Source organism: Microcaecilia unicolor, chromosome 1 (assembly GCF_901765095.1).
Source record: "Microcaecilia unicolor chromosome 1, aMicUni1.1, whole genome shotgun sequence".
Lineage (NCBI taxonomy): Eukaryota > Metazoa > Chordata > Amphibia > Gymnophiona > Siphonopidae > Microcaecilia > Microcaecilia unicolor.
The window spans coordinates 345,588,277-345,602,705 of record NC_044031.1 but is presented as its reverse complement, the minus strand read 5'-3'; the positions used below and the strand labels follow the sequence as shown (position 1 = coordinate 345,602,705).

Genomic DNA, 14,429 nt, shown 5'->3' with positions numbered 1-14,429 from the left:
AATGCCATTAAAACTAGTAAAGATATAAACATTCTCCAATCAGAACTTTTTGTTCATTGAAGACAAATAACTGAATCCTTTAAAGTATAGCACTACAGCAACTCAAAGTTAAGCACACTACGTAGAAAGCAGAAAAAATTAAAATTAGAATATTTCTATATATGGTTACTTCAAACAATGGGACATAACCGAATGGATAACAGCCTCCCTACAATTTTAAGCTATATTAAAAGCATTTTATGCTGTTCACGTATGCCATTTACTCAGTTATCTATATACACAAGCTTACAGTAAAATCAAACAGCTGAAAAACTTTTGGAATACAAATGCATAAACCCTGAACATCCCAAAGAACCATCTAATATACATTTTACATGAAAATGTTTTCTGTTATCAATGGACAAGTTCAAGCACAAACCAGCAAATTTAACAGACCTGTATGGTATGCACTTGCATACTGCTACCACCATAAAGTTCTAAGCAGTTCACAATCCAAGATACCAGGGCATTACAAAAAAATATATAAAAGAACAGTAATACAATATAACATGACAAGATTTTAGCTCAAAACGTATTTCTTAAATAGCAAAGTCTTGATATTTTTTTCTAAAATCCTGATAGGACTAAAACTGACAAAATCATTGCCAAATTTTAGGAGCCTGATAAGCTAGCAACATCTCATGCATCTTAAATCTCTTCCTACCTCTTAACAGATGAAAAGTTAAAAGGTGACTAACAGCTCTTTTATTTCTAGAAAGAGTAGCAAACTGAAATTGGGAAAGTAGGTATTGAGGGCAAGCATCATTTTAAACCTTGAACAAGAGACATGAGAACTTAAATAGAACCTTGGGAAGCCACTGTAATCTTATACAATACCCTGAGATACTATGTGTTTCTTTAGAGCAAAAAATCAGACAAACTGTGGTATTCAAAATTGTTTGAAGTCTTTTTAACATTTGCTTAGTGCAACCTAAATAAATATTTTTTCACGATGGAGAAATATTTTTTAAAGCATTTCCTCCAATTTTAGTTAAACCACAAAGCTATATAACAGTAAGGTAAAATTAGGTCTTACCTGATAATTTTCTTTCCTTTAGACGCAGCAGATGAATCCAGGTACTGAAGGGTTGTATCCGCCTACCAGCAGGTGGAGATAGAGATCACTGAAGAGATAGTAGTGACCCTGGATGCCCAGCTCCCTATCACCTCAGTATAGGTCGCATCCACAAAGCAGAGGGTAAGGATAACTTTGAAACAGAACCACTCCTCACAACTATATGGCAAAAGCCAAACAAAAAAACTGAATATAAACAATTTTCTGATAACTCTTCTTACTTGTTAAACACAGAAGAACATCTGAGAATCAAAATCCCTACAGAAAAGGAAATGCACTGTCAGAACAATACAGGGAAGGATCCTGGATTCATCTACTGCGACTAAAGGAAAGAAAATTATCAGGTAAGACCTAATTTTACCTTCCTTAGCCTCAGCAGCAGATGAACCCAGGAACTGGTGGGATGTACAAAAACAATCCCTTAAGTAGGGTGGGAAGCCGCTGTCCCCCGCGCGAGCACCGTCGCCCCGAAAAGTGCATCCTGCCGCGCCGACACATGAAATCTGTAATGCTTAATAAAAAATGACAAGCCTAAGTAGACACTCTACAGATATCATCAAGGGAAAGAACTCCCGTTTCCACCCAATTAGTAGCCTGAGCGCGAGTAGAATGTGCACGCAACCCGACAGGAGGATTTTGACCTTTCAGAAGGTAAGCCGAAAGAATAGCTTCCTTAAGCCATCGAGCAATAGTCGCTTTGGAAGCAAGAAAACCCCGTCTAGAACCTGACAAAAGGACAAAAAGATGATCTGAACACAGAAAATCATTTGTCATGTCGAGATACTGAAGGAGGACGCGACGAACATCCAACAACCTAAGCACAGAAAAGTTGTTTGCAAAATCCGACCTCCGAAAAGGAAGCTGAAAAGGGAGCTGAAAAATGAACTTGTGGAGCTACTGTTAGTAATATGCAATTTATCCCTAAAAACAGGTGTGGTACCGGAAGATTGGAGGGTGGCCAATGTAACGCCGATTTTTTAAAAGGGTTCCAGAGGCGATTCGGGAAATTATAGACCGGTGAGTCTGACGTCGGTGCCAGGAAAAATGGTGGAGGCTATTAAGAATAAAATTACAGAGCACATACAAAAGAATGGGCTACTGAGACAAAGTCAGCATGGTTTTAGTGAAGGGAAGTCTTGCCTCACAAATCTACTGCATTTTTTCGAGGGGGTGAACAAACATGTGGACAAAGGGAAGCCGGTGGTTAATGTATATCTAGATTTTCAGAAGGCGTTTGACAAAGTGCCGCATGAAAGACGCCAAAGGAAACTGGAGAGTCATGGGATCGGAGGCAGTGTATTATTATGGATTAAGAGCTGGTTAAAGGATAGGAAGCAGAGAGTAGGGTTAAATGGCCATTATTCTCGATGGAGAAGGGTGGTTAGTGGGGTCCCTCAGGGGTCTGTGCTGAGACCGCTGCTTTTTAACATATTTATAAATGACCTCGAGATGGGAGTAACTACTGAGGTAATTAAATTCGCAGATTACACAAAGTTATCCAGGGTCGTCTCATCGCGGGAGGAGTGTGAAAAATTACAAGAAGACCTCGTGAGACTGGGGGATTGGGCGTCCAAATGGCAGATAAAGTTCAACGTTGACAAGTGCAAAGTGATGCATGTGGGAAGGAGGAACCCGAATTACAGCTATGTTATGCAAGGTTCTGCGTTAGTTACGGATCGAGAAAGGGATCTGGGAGTCATCGTGGCTAGGACGTTGAAATCTTCAGCTCAATGTGCTGCGGCGGCTAAGAAGGCGAACAGAATATTCAGTATTAGAAAAGGGATGGAAACCAAGCATGAGGATGTTATAATGCCATTATATCGCTCCATGGTGCGACCGCACCTGAGTATTGTGTTCAGTTCTGGTCGCCTCATCTCAAAAAAGATATAAAGGAATTGGAGAAGGTGCAGAGAAGGGCGACAAAAATGATAAAAGGGATGGGACGACTACCCTATGAGGAGAGGTTAAGACGGCTAGGACTCTTTAGCCTGGAGAGAAGGCGGCTGAGAGGTGATATGATAGATGTTTACAAAATAATGAGCGGGATAAAGCAGACAGATGTGAAGCATTTGTTTACGCTTTCTAATAATAATAGAACCAGGGGACACAAGATGAAATTAGAATGTGGTAGGTTTAAAACAAATCAGAGAAAGTTTTTCTTTACTCAGCGCGTAGTTAGACTCTGGAACTCATTGCCGGAGAAGGTAGTGACGGCCGCTGGCCTTGCTGAGTTTAAAGGGGGTCTGGACAGATTTCTGAAGGAAAAGTCCATTGATCGTTATTAAATTTTGGGGTTTTTTGCCAGGTTCTTGGGGCCTGGATTGGCCGCTGTCGGAGACAGAGTGCTGGGCTTGATGGACCTTTGGTCTTTTCCCAGCGTGGCAGTGCTTATGTGCTTAAGAAAAGTGGCTGATTTAGATGGAAGGCCGAGACCACCTTCGGCAGAAGTGACGGAACAGTCCTCAGAGTAACACCAGAATCTGAAAACTGCAGAAACTGTTCCCTACAAGACAAAGCCTGGAGCTCAGAAATCCGAAGCACCGAGGAAATGGCTACCAGAAACACAGTCTTCAAGGTGACATCCTTATCAGAGGCGGAACGCAAGGGCTCAAACGGAGAACCCTGCAAAGCACTGAGCACCAGGTTCAATTTCCAAGCAGAACACGGACGTCGGATCGGAGGCCTGAGATGAAGAGCTCCCTTCAGAAAATGAATAACATCCGAGTGGGCAGCCAGAGAAGAGCCACGAAAACAGGCAAGAACTGCAACTTGAACCCGAAGGGAATTATAAACCAAACCTTTCTGCAAGAATGTCAGAATCTGAGAAAGAGAAGCCGTAAGAGGAGACCAACCCCTCTCTCCACACCAAGCCTCAAACGTACGCCACACCCTGGCATAAGTAACAGTAGTGGAACGCTTTCGAGCTTGAAGCAAAGTTGCTATGACAGCATCCGCATAACCCTTCTTTCTCAATCTGGACCTCTCAAGAGCCAAGCCATAAGACCAAAGCGGAGACGTCCTCCATCTGAACTGGACCCTGATGGAGTAGTCCGGGAAGAATTGGCAGACGGATGGAGGCTCCACCAGAAGACGAACCAAATCTGCATACCAAGGGCGACGTGGCCAATCCGGCGCTATCAAGACCACCGGAATGCGATGAAGAGAGCTCCGACGGAGACGCCCGATCAGGGGCCTTGGCAGGAAGACGTAAAGCAAACCACCCACCGGCCAAGGCTAGTCCAAGTCTAGTCCCACCGAACCGAACTCTTCTTCTGCTGAAGAACTCGGGAACCTTGGCATTGGTCCGGGTCGCCATGAGGTCCACTACAGGGGAACCCCACTTCCTGCAGACTAACCGAAACGCTTCCGTTCCTAACTCCCATTCTGCTGCATCCAGAAGATGACTGAGAAAATCCGCTTGAACATTGTCTTAGCCCACAATGTGTGCCGCCGAAAGACTCAGAAGATGAGACTCTGCCCAAAGCAACAGAGCAGCCGCCTCCAAGGCCAGGTCCCTGCTTTGAGTGCCCCCCTGATGGTTGATATAGGCTACCACCAAGGTGTTGTCAGAAAGCATTTGGACTGCCTGCCCTTCTAAAAGATCCTGAAAGGAACAAAGAGCTAACAACACTGCTCTCAACTCCGGTCTGTTGATGGGCCACAACGCTTCTTTCACTGACCAGCTCCCCTGTGCTACCCGGTGGAGACAATGCACTCTCCAACCCGAGAGACTGTCATCCGTCACCACCTGAATCCACTGCGGGAACACCAACGGCATTCACTGTTTCAGATTGTGGGCACGCAACCACCAATTCATGCTGTCTCTTGCCAACGGAAGCCAGTGAAGAAGGAGCTGGTAATCTTGAGAAACCGGAGACCAACAACGCAACAGAGCACGCTGCAGAGGCCGCATGTGTGCCCTCGCCCAAGGAACCACTTCCAGGGTGGAGGTCATCGACCCGAGGACCTGAACATAATCCCAAGCCTGAGGGGCAGAAGACCATAGAAGACAATGAATCTGAGAGCAAAGCTTGAGTCTCCTGGAATCCGGTAGGAACACCCGACCCTGAGTCGAACACCACTCCCAAATAATCCAAGGATTGGGAGGGGACCAAATGACTCTTGGACCAATTGATCACCCAACCCAGGGACTGAAGAAAGTGCACCACGAGAGAGGTGGCAGAAAGACTCTCTTGCATCGAGTCTGCACAGATCAACCAATCGTCCAGACAGGGATGGACCTTGATCCCCTGCCTCCGAAGAAAGGCCGCCACTACCACCATCACCTTGGAAAAGGTTTGAGAAGCCGTAGCCAGGCCAAAGGGAAGAGTGCAAAACTGGAAATGACGACCCAAGACCGCAAACCGAAGAAACCTCTGATGAGGCGGCCAAATGGGGATATGCAAGTACACCTCCTTTAGATCCAGAGCCGTGAGGAACTCCCCCAGTTGCACCGAAGCAATCACCGAACGCACCGTCTCCATGCGGAAATGATGGATCCGGAGACACTCGTTCACATGCTTGAGGTCAAGAATAGGCCTGAAGGAACCTCCTTTTCGAGGAACTACAAAATAGATGGAATAGCGACCGGTGCGTACTTCGGAACGAGGGACCGGGACAACCGCTCCCAGATCCAACAACACCTGCAAAGTGACTTCTATTGCCACTCTCTTCATCTTTGTGGCGCACCGAGATTCCAAAAAGAAATCTGCGACGGGCAAGGCAAATTCTAATCTGTAACCGTCTCTGATAAGATCTAAGACCCACTGGTCCGAAGAAACCTTGGTCCACTCTTCGTAAAATCGGGTCAGACGACCTCCAATAGGACGAACCGAAGAGAGGACCTGCGCCCCATCATTGGGAAGATCTAGGCTGGACCTGAGACCTGAAAGCTACGTTAGGCAAACGCTTGTCACTCCGAAAGGAAGACCTCTGCTGAAACCTGTATTGTTGAAAGGCCGAAGCCCGACCAGACTTAAAACGGCGAGAGTCACGAAAGCGAAGTTTAACAAGATGATGGCCTGGAAAAGGCCATTGGCTTATCTTCCGGCAGTCTCTGGGACTTTGAATCCCCTAAGTCTTTCACAATCTTCTAAACATCCTCTCCGAAAAGCTTTCCCCTAAAAGGAAGCCTGGTAAGACGCTGCTTTGAAGCCATGTCTGCAGACCAATGGCGAAGCCAGAGGAGACGACGAACAAAAACCGCCAATGCCATCTGCTTGGACGAAGCCCTAAGTCATAAAGGGCATCTCCATAGGGGGACTCGCAGAAGGAGGGGAAGCAGGCACAGGAGCCTGTTCTAAATTCTGCTGAAACCATGAAAGACAAGCCCTGGCAGCATAAGAGCTGTAAATAGAGGCCTGCAAGGCCAAGGCCCTCACCTCAAAGGAGCATTTAAGGGAAGCCTCCAAACACCTATCCTGAACGTCTTTAAGCGCCACTCCACCCTCCACAGGGAGAGTAGTCTTCTTGGTGACAGCTGTAACCAAAGCATCCACCTTAGGCAATGCCAAAGAATCCAAAGTGGCGGCCGAAACTGGATACAGATGGGCCATAGCTCTAGCAACCTTAAACCCGCTCTCAGGGTCAGCCCACTGAGCCGAAATGAGCTCTTGAATAGAGTCATGCATAGGAAAAGCCTTAGAAGGTCTCCTAGTGCTTGCCATCTTCAAACTGACTGAGGAAGAAGGCTGGACCTCTGGATCTACAATACTGAGCGCTGCCAAGGCCTGCGAGATCAAAAGAGGCAACTCATCATGGTGAAAAATCCTAACAGCCATGGGATCATCTTGCTCAACAGGGAAAAAAATGCAATTTCTCCAAATCCTCCAACCTGGAGGTACGGCCTGATTCCCCTGAAGCTGCCAAAATGGAAGGAGGAGGAGAATGAGAACCCAAGGACCCCTTTTCAGGCAAGGAAGTCAACCTCCTACGCTTAGCCACAGAATCTTGCAGCAACAAAAGGGAACCCAAATCCCCCTGAGACCTAGAAACCTCTCTGTGTTCTAGATCGGGCCCCAGAGGAGGAAGGAGAGGAGTGGAAGGGAGAGAGGACACCAAAGAACCCTGTTTAATTAAATAAGCCTGATGAACAAAATAAACTCCGGGGAAAATCCAGGGCTAGATAGAGGCAACGGAGAAACCTTAGACAGCCCATCCGAAAGAGCTGTGGAAGTGCTGGGACCTGAAACCGCCGCGGTGACAATGCGGGAAGAATCACCGCTAGAAAATGGTGCAGACTCCCCAACCGCTTCAGAAGCGGGAAGCGTGACACGCAATGACCCACTCGATCCCCCAGCACCCCATAACTGCCTCCGCACAATGCGCTACACAGATACCCACTGCGGAACGACACAAGCTGCAGCGGGAACATCTTTTGACACCTTCCGCCGCCATGAAACAAAGCGTTCCCCCCCCCACCCCCGGAGCGCACAGAAACAGCTGATGACTCACCAAGACAGGGAAAACGCTGGAAGCGGCAGCTCTCCACAGGAATGCAAACACACTCCTAACTTCCCTGCAGTCAGACAAAGCTCCAAAGAAAGAAGACTAAGTGGCCTAAAGGCTAAATCTCTTCTACTCTCGCGTCTTTTTTTTTTTTTTTTAACAATCTGACTTAAAGCTGCATAGTTGTGAGGAGAGGGGTTTTTTTTTTTTAAATGCAGCACAGGGAGCTCTGAGAGCAGAGGAGAGGGGTAAGGCAGGTACCTGCCAAACAGGTATGCCCCTAAGGTGGGCATCGCTCAGTCACACGCCCCCAAGCTGGCAAAACAGCCCAGGAGCCTCCTTAATAATCCAGGAGCTGGGAGAATCCGTCCAAACCCTGCTGGAGACAGAGATAAACATATAAATGGCAAGTTACCGACTCACCTGCAAATGCGCAGTAGAGACTTCCCTCTCTGTCCCGCCCTCGCGTCAAGACGTGATGACGTCAGAGGGCGGAACAGAGAGGGAAACGGAGTCAGACTGTCGGACGCTGCCGTTGGAGCCTGGAAACGAAAATCGCGCACATCAACCTCCACCCTCCCCCCCCCCATCCGTATCAGGCCCCCTGCACTGACCTGACAGCGCCTCTCACCTCCGTGTGGAAGCGCTGCAGGCAGCAGCAGAGCTGCCTGCAGTGCTTCCACACGGAGGTGAGAGGCGCTCTCAGTTCAATGCAGGGGGCCCGGCACGGAGGGGGGAGGGAGCGGCGGCGAGGAGGGTAGCTGGAAATCTCGCCCGTTTTAATGGGCTTAACGGCTAGTACTGAGGTGATAGGGAGCTGGGTGACCAGGGTCACTACTATCTCTTCAGTGATCTCTATCTCCACCTGCTGGTAGGCAGATACAACCCACCAGTTCCTGGACTCATCTTTGCTAAGGCTAAGGAAATGAAAGGTTCAGCAAGTACAGAAAAATAAAATTGGCCAACTTTCTATTCTGATTTTTATTACACAGGGTAAGTGAATGTTTTTTCACAGCCGTTTCCAAAGCCAATGTGGCTTCACAACAATGATTTCTAGAGAGAAAGTCAACCTCTGCTACAGAAAATTCACATGTACCTTTGCTTATAGTGTTATTAGCTAAAAATACTGCAGAAAAGCGATATATACATAAGAACATAAGAGTGGCCAAGCCAGGTCAGACCAATCATCTAGTCCAGTATCCTGTTTTCTAAACAGTGGCCAAGCCAGGTCAGACCAATGGTCCATCTAGTTCAGTATCTTGTTTTCTAAACAGTGGCCAAGCCAGGTCATAAGTACCTGGCAGAAACCCAAATCATGCTAACACTCCATACTACAAATCCCAGGGCAAGCAGTTGCTTCCCATGTCTGTCTCAATAGCAGGCTATGGACTTTTCCTCCAGGAATTTGTCCAAACCTTTTTTAAACCTAGATACGCTAACCACTGTTACCACATCCTCCAGCAAAGAGTTCCAGCGCTTAACTATTTGAGTGAAAAAATAATTTCCTCCAATTTGTTTTAAAAGTATTTCCATGTAACTTCCTCAAGTGTCCCCTAATCTTTGTACTTTTGGAAGAAAAAAATCGATTTACTTCTACTCATTCTACATCACTCAGGATTTTGTAGACCTCAATCGTATCTCCCCTCATTAGTCTCTTTAGCCATAACCTCTTTAGCCTTTCCTCACAGGAGAAGAGTTCCATCCCCTATCATTTTAGTCCCTCTTCTTTGAACCTTTTCTAATTCAACTATACCCTCCCCCCAACATCTCTTCCTCTTGTCCGTCCTTATACAACTGCATTATCTATGTGATACTTGTACCCATACATTGTATTATCTATGTGATACTTGTACCCATACATTGTAAGCCGCACTGAACCTGCTATCAAGCAGGAAAGAGCGGGGTATAAATGTCAGAAATAAATGGTGACCAGAACTGAACGCAATACTCAAGGTGTGTTAACCCTTACTATCATTCAATTTTGCAAAAGCCATTCAAGTTTTCTTTCGTCTAACCTGCCAAAACTTAAAGAACAGTCTGCCCTGGAAGTAGGGAAGCTTGAGTTTCAGGCTCTTCCAATGTTTAAATTTGGTACAGTGTAAACAGAGATGACCCAATGCACAACAACAAACACCCCTAATCATGGCATACTTAAAAGATACTCTGAATTTTATAAAATCCACTGCCTCAACCAGAAACCTTGTTATAATTCGCACATAACCTTGAAAAAGTACTTTTGTTTGCCTTTCCATATGAAGGAATATTGATTTAGCAAGTTGTTTATTGCACCGTTCACTTGATCTAGAATTGAGCAACTAGAAAATAAAGTCCCAAACTTTATTCAACCTTACAGCTTGCATGAGTTCACCGGCCTCAATGCATTTGTTACACCACACAGAGATTAACGCAGAACTTGAATACAATTCAGCCTGAACTTTTACAACTTCATCCCATCTTAGTTTAAGCGAAAAGACAATACAAAATCATTTTTGCATAGTTATTAGATTACAACATATCAAAGAACTTTGCTATTAATTGCAATCTTGAAAATGATCTTAGAAATTTGACATGCTTTCAAGAGAGGTCAACATTTTCAGTTACTTTTCTGTACAAAAACAAGCAAGTCATATTAAACAAAAAAAAAAAAAGCGAGAGATAGTTCACTAAAATGTGCCACATACACTAAAATTCTCGCTGACCGTTGCGAGTCAAGTCCTCAGTGATGAAGCATATCTTGGTTGTGACTGGATAGCTTCCACCGGCTATCCAGTCACTCACAACCTGCAAATCTCGCGGTGAAGGAGAGGGACAGGACTGAAACGGTGGAGACCAGGATTGCGATTTTCTTGAGATTGTTGTGAAGAAGGAAAATCATTTCACTACCCCACGCCGGAAAGGCACGGAGCAAAAGAGGCGCACACCGGTAGTAGTAGTTCCACCAAAAAGAGATCGTGGATTCGTGGGAAAGTCAAGTTCACCCATACACAAGACGCTGAGAATCGCCTTAACATTTTTCAGGCGGGGCTGTACCTCCGTCCCCCCCCCCCCCCCCAAAAAAAAAAAAGAAACATTTAAAAAGAGGAAAAACACACTGCTAGAACAAGTTCTAGAGGGAGTGAAGCAGATCAAGTTGCACAGCACTGCACGTCGAAACTTCAAAGGGAATATACCAGACACACACAAACTATGATGAACCGAAAAAGAAAAAAAAGCTACACATCTCTTCCTCCCGGCTATCCGCTCCAGCACATAGACAAGGCAAAAAAAAAAAGAGGAGAAAAAGAAAACAAGCGTTTCTTTCAGAACTGTTGCAAAATAGTTTGTATATTAGGAATATAAAACAACGAAAATAATGCAGAAAGGAAGTGCAGCAATACCCGGCTATAATGAGAAGAGCAAGCTCCGGGAAGTGAAGGAAAAAAACAAAAAGTTTCGCTCGGGTGGGGCAGCAGAAACAAACTCGCAAACACCCCCTCCACACTCATAAATCCCCAACGGCACTAATGTTAAAATTAGGAGATGCAGCAACACAGAAGACACTTTACAACGTGCAGCCAAATACGATACCCCCCCCCCCCCCCCTTTAAGACTGGGCAACCACAGAGCCACCCAGACGCATGGAGATGGAGAAGTGTCCTCCACCCTCAATGCACATTGGCTCCCCTTCCCAGCACTTACCACCCAGACACCGACAGGGCTGAACAGACACTAAAGCAGTCGTCGCTGATCTCCTCCTGCTCCAGTAACCACCACTTCAAATCCTGAGGATGTTTATTAAATGGGGAAGTAGTTGAGAAGACTGGTTAAGGGGCAACAGATGGGAACGGGGGAAGGGAAGAAAGGCTAGAGAATGGTCCCTCCTCCACTCCAGGTTGTTCCCGAGCGTAGGAATTGCAGGCCCTCTTCTTTTTTTTTTTTTTTTTTCTATAGCTCAACGTTAGTCGCGCACACTTTTTTTTTTTACAGAGATTTTTTTTTTTTTGGTCTCTGATAATCTGCGAGACCCTCCTCCTTCGCCACACCAATAGACTTAAAATGGCGCCGCACACTGCATTCTTATATGGACAGATTGCTCCTCCGGTGTCCTGCCGCCGACCAGAACGCGCCGATCTCCGAGAATTTGATAAGAGAAAGGGCGGCAGGGAGAGGAGAATGAACCATAAGAAATAGTGCCGCCTTGCCCTAAATTGAAGGGAAAGGGTAGGAAAGCAGAAGACAACTCACTGTTAATAGCAGGCCTGACGTCGATCCTGTTTGCCGGAATGTTCCCAATTTCCCTGCTCCTTACTCGCCACCGCGCCTTTCCATTGTGCAGCGAAACGTGAGTGTAAGGATATACTGAGAGTGATACGGTTTCAAGAGACACCTATTCCCGGGAAGGGAGGGGGAGGAAACGTATCTTTTAAAGGGATAGTGGCAATGACCTGGTGAAGCTGGAGGTATAAAGAACAGACGATTACAAAATAATAATGATGACGATGACAAGTGAGAAAAGTCAAGAAGTGTACACCTTTTCGTGAAAACCACATCCTTAAAATAGGACAGTATCTCAACACAGTTGCAGCATTCTCTGATCACCCCTGATTGAAGACAGGCTCGGTTGCAGCCGAGCTTGGGGTTAAGCTGTATCGATTGGTTTCTTGGAAAAGTAACAGAGAAAGTTGGAGGAACACAGCCGTAGTCCTTTATTGAGGGAAGTGAGGGTTCCCTCATTGTCGGGCAAAGTTTAGGTTAAGCCAGATTGCGTGGCATTATCAACTGAAGTAGTGTGGTTGCCCTGTTAGTCCACTTTAAAGGTAAAAAAAAAACAAAAGAAAGATAAACATAAAAAGGAAAGTATATGCACTAATTACTTGTGTTCATTATCAGATGAAATCATGGGATATCTACATAAAACTTGACACACTATCCCCTCTAACTTGAATAAGCTGTTATGAACAAGGTGCCCCCCACAACCTATCTGTTGGTGCCCCCTCCCAGCATCTCTTCTTTCTCTTCCCTCCCCATATAGCATTCCCCGTCTCTGTGCCCTGCCTTCCCACCCCAGCCAAAAGATTAGTAAAAGAGGCTATTACAGCCAAAAGATTGTCCTTCAAACTGGAAAAAGGACCCAAATGAAGAAAATAAGAAGCAGTGGCTTAGCCACAGGTGGGCCTGGGTGGGCCGGGGCCCATCCACTTAGGGCTCAGGCCCACCCAACAGTAGCACATATTTAGTGCTAGCTAGTGTGGATCCCAAGCTTCGCCAGCTAAAGACCTCCCCCTGATGGTGCTGAAAACACTGCTTTCCACTTCAGCAGTCTAAGCATCCTAAGCTGCTGATACTGGCCTCATCACATTGGGGGGCGGGGGGGGTGGGGGAGAACACTTGGTGCCTACCCACTTCTTGACTAGGCCCACCCAAAATCTGCTGTCTGGCTATGCCCCTGATAAGAAGCAACATAAGCACTGGCAAATCAGATGCAAAGAATTATGTCTTGCCCCACCCTTGGCCACCTTTAAATCTATACTGAAAGACCACCTCTTTAACATTGCTTTTGACTCATAACCACTTGTAACCACTCGCCTCCACCTACCCTCCTCGCCTCCTTCCTGTACACATTAATTGATTTGATTTGCTTACTTTATTTTTTGTCTATTAGATTGTAAGCTCTTTGAGCAGGGACTGTCTTCTATATTTGTGCAGCGCTGCGTACACCTTGTAGCGCTATAGAAATGCTACACAGTAGTAGTAGTAAGGCTAACTAAAAGAGAATCAAGGCTAAAACTCACAGTAACAGCTTTTACATCAGATTGAATATTTTGACACACAACAGACAGGACTTAACAAGGATCTGGGTTTTCTAGCCCATTATAAGATATAGGTAAAAAGTGGGATGTTTGACCACGGAAATACAAATCCTGAAGACAATATCATAAAAACTTCTTTATTGAAGAAAAGACTCGACACAACTGTTGTGTTTCGGCATACAGGCCTGCATCAGGAGTCTTCCGCTATGACGTAGCGTATATGAATCTGAAATGCCTGAAACACGATTTAGTCCGTGTGACGAACCAAACGTAAAGTGATTGGCTATATTACAAAAGTGGTCTTGAAAAAGACCTTTTGTGGTAAGCTTGTCCGTAGTGGGTCACTAGGAGCGCAGCATGGAACGTGAAAAAAAAAATTTCATATAAGCTACGTCATAGCGGGAGACTCCTGATGCAGGCCTGTATGCCGAGTCTTTTCTTCAATAAAGAAGTTTTTATTATATTGTCTCCAGGATTTGTATTTCCATGGTCAAACATCCCACTTTTTACCTATATCTGTGTTTTCCCATGGGGCGTTCGAGTTCTCCGCTTGATTGCAGATTTTTTTTTAACAACTAGCCCATTATAAACCATCAAGTTGTATTTCTCTGTTTATCACTCTCCTCTCACCTATCCACACCCATCCTGAGACTATCAATTAAAATTAAATGCTTTGATGTACCCATGCATACCTCCTACCCACCCCCACCTTGCTAGACTGTCATTGAAATGCTTTGAAGCTTCACTTATATATACTATCAACTAACACATTTGCTTATTTCCGATCTGACGAAGAAGGGCAACCTTCGAAAGCTAATCAAGAAATGTATTAAGTTATGTCCAATAAAAAGGTATCATCTTATTTTCTTTTCTATGTTTTATTTTGTTTGATTTCTATTGATAACCTTTAAGAGTGGACTAGCACAGCTACCATACCTCTCTACATCAGAAGCAGAAAGTGAGGGAGTCCTTCAAACATGCCGTAGTCACACCACTCCTTAAAAAACCTTCATTGGACCCTACCTGTCCTTCCAACTATCGCCCCATCTCCCTCCTCCCTTTCCTACCCAAGATACTTG

At 45.5% G+C, this 14,429-nt stretch overlaps 1 protein-coding gene across 5 annotated transcripts in view; it reads right to left on the bottom strand.

Moving 5' to 3' along the window:
• CTNNB1 (catenin beta 1) overlaps nt 1-11,879 on the bottom strand; it is a 254,122-nt gene extending 242,243 nt beyond the window's left edge. For 2 of the 5 annotated variants that reach the window (XM_030209331.1, XM_030209348.1), the window contains exon 1: nt 11,786-11,879. The gene's annotated coding sequence lies outside the window, so the exon portion shown is untranslated. Of the gene's footprint in view, nt 1-11,239; nt 11,565-11,785 lie in introns of those variants that run through there. The other 3 variants (XM_030209355.1, XM_030209339.1, XM_030209322.1) reach the window with 3 other exon arrangements.
• Nucleotides 11,880-14,429: the final 2,550 nt, after the last annotated feature.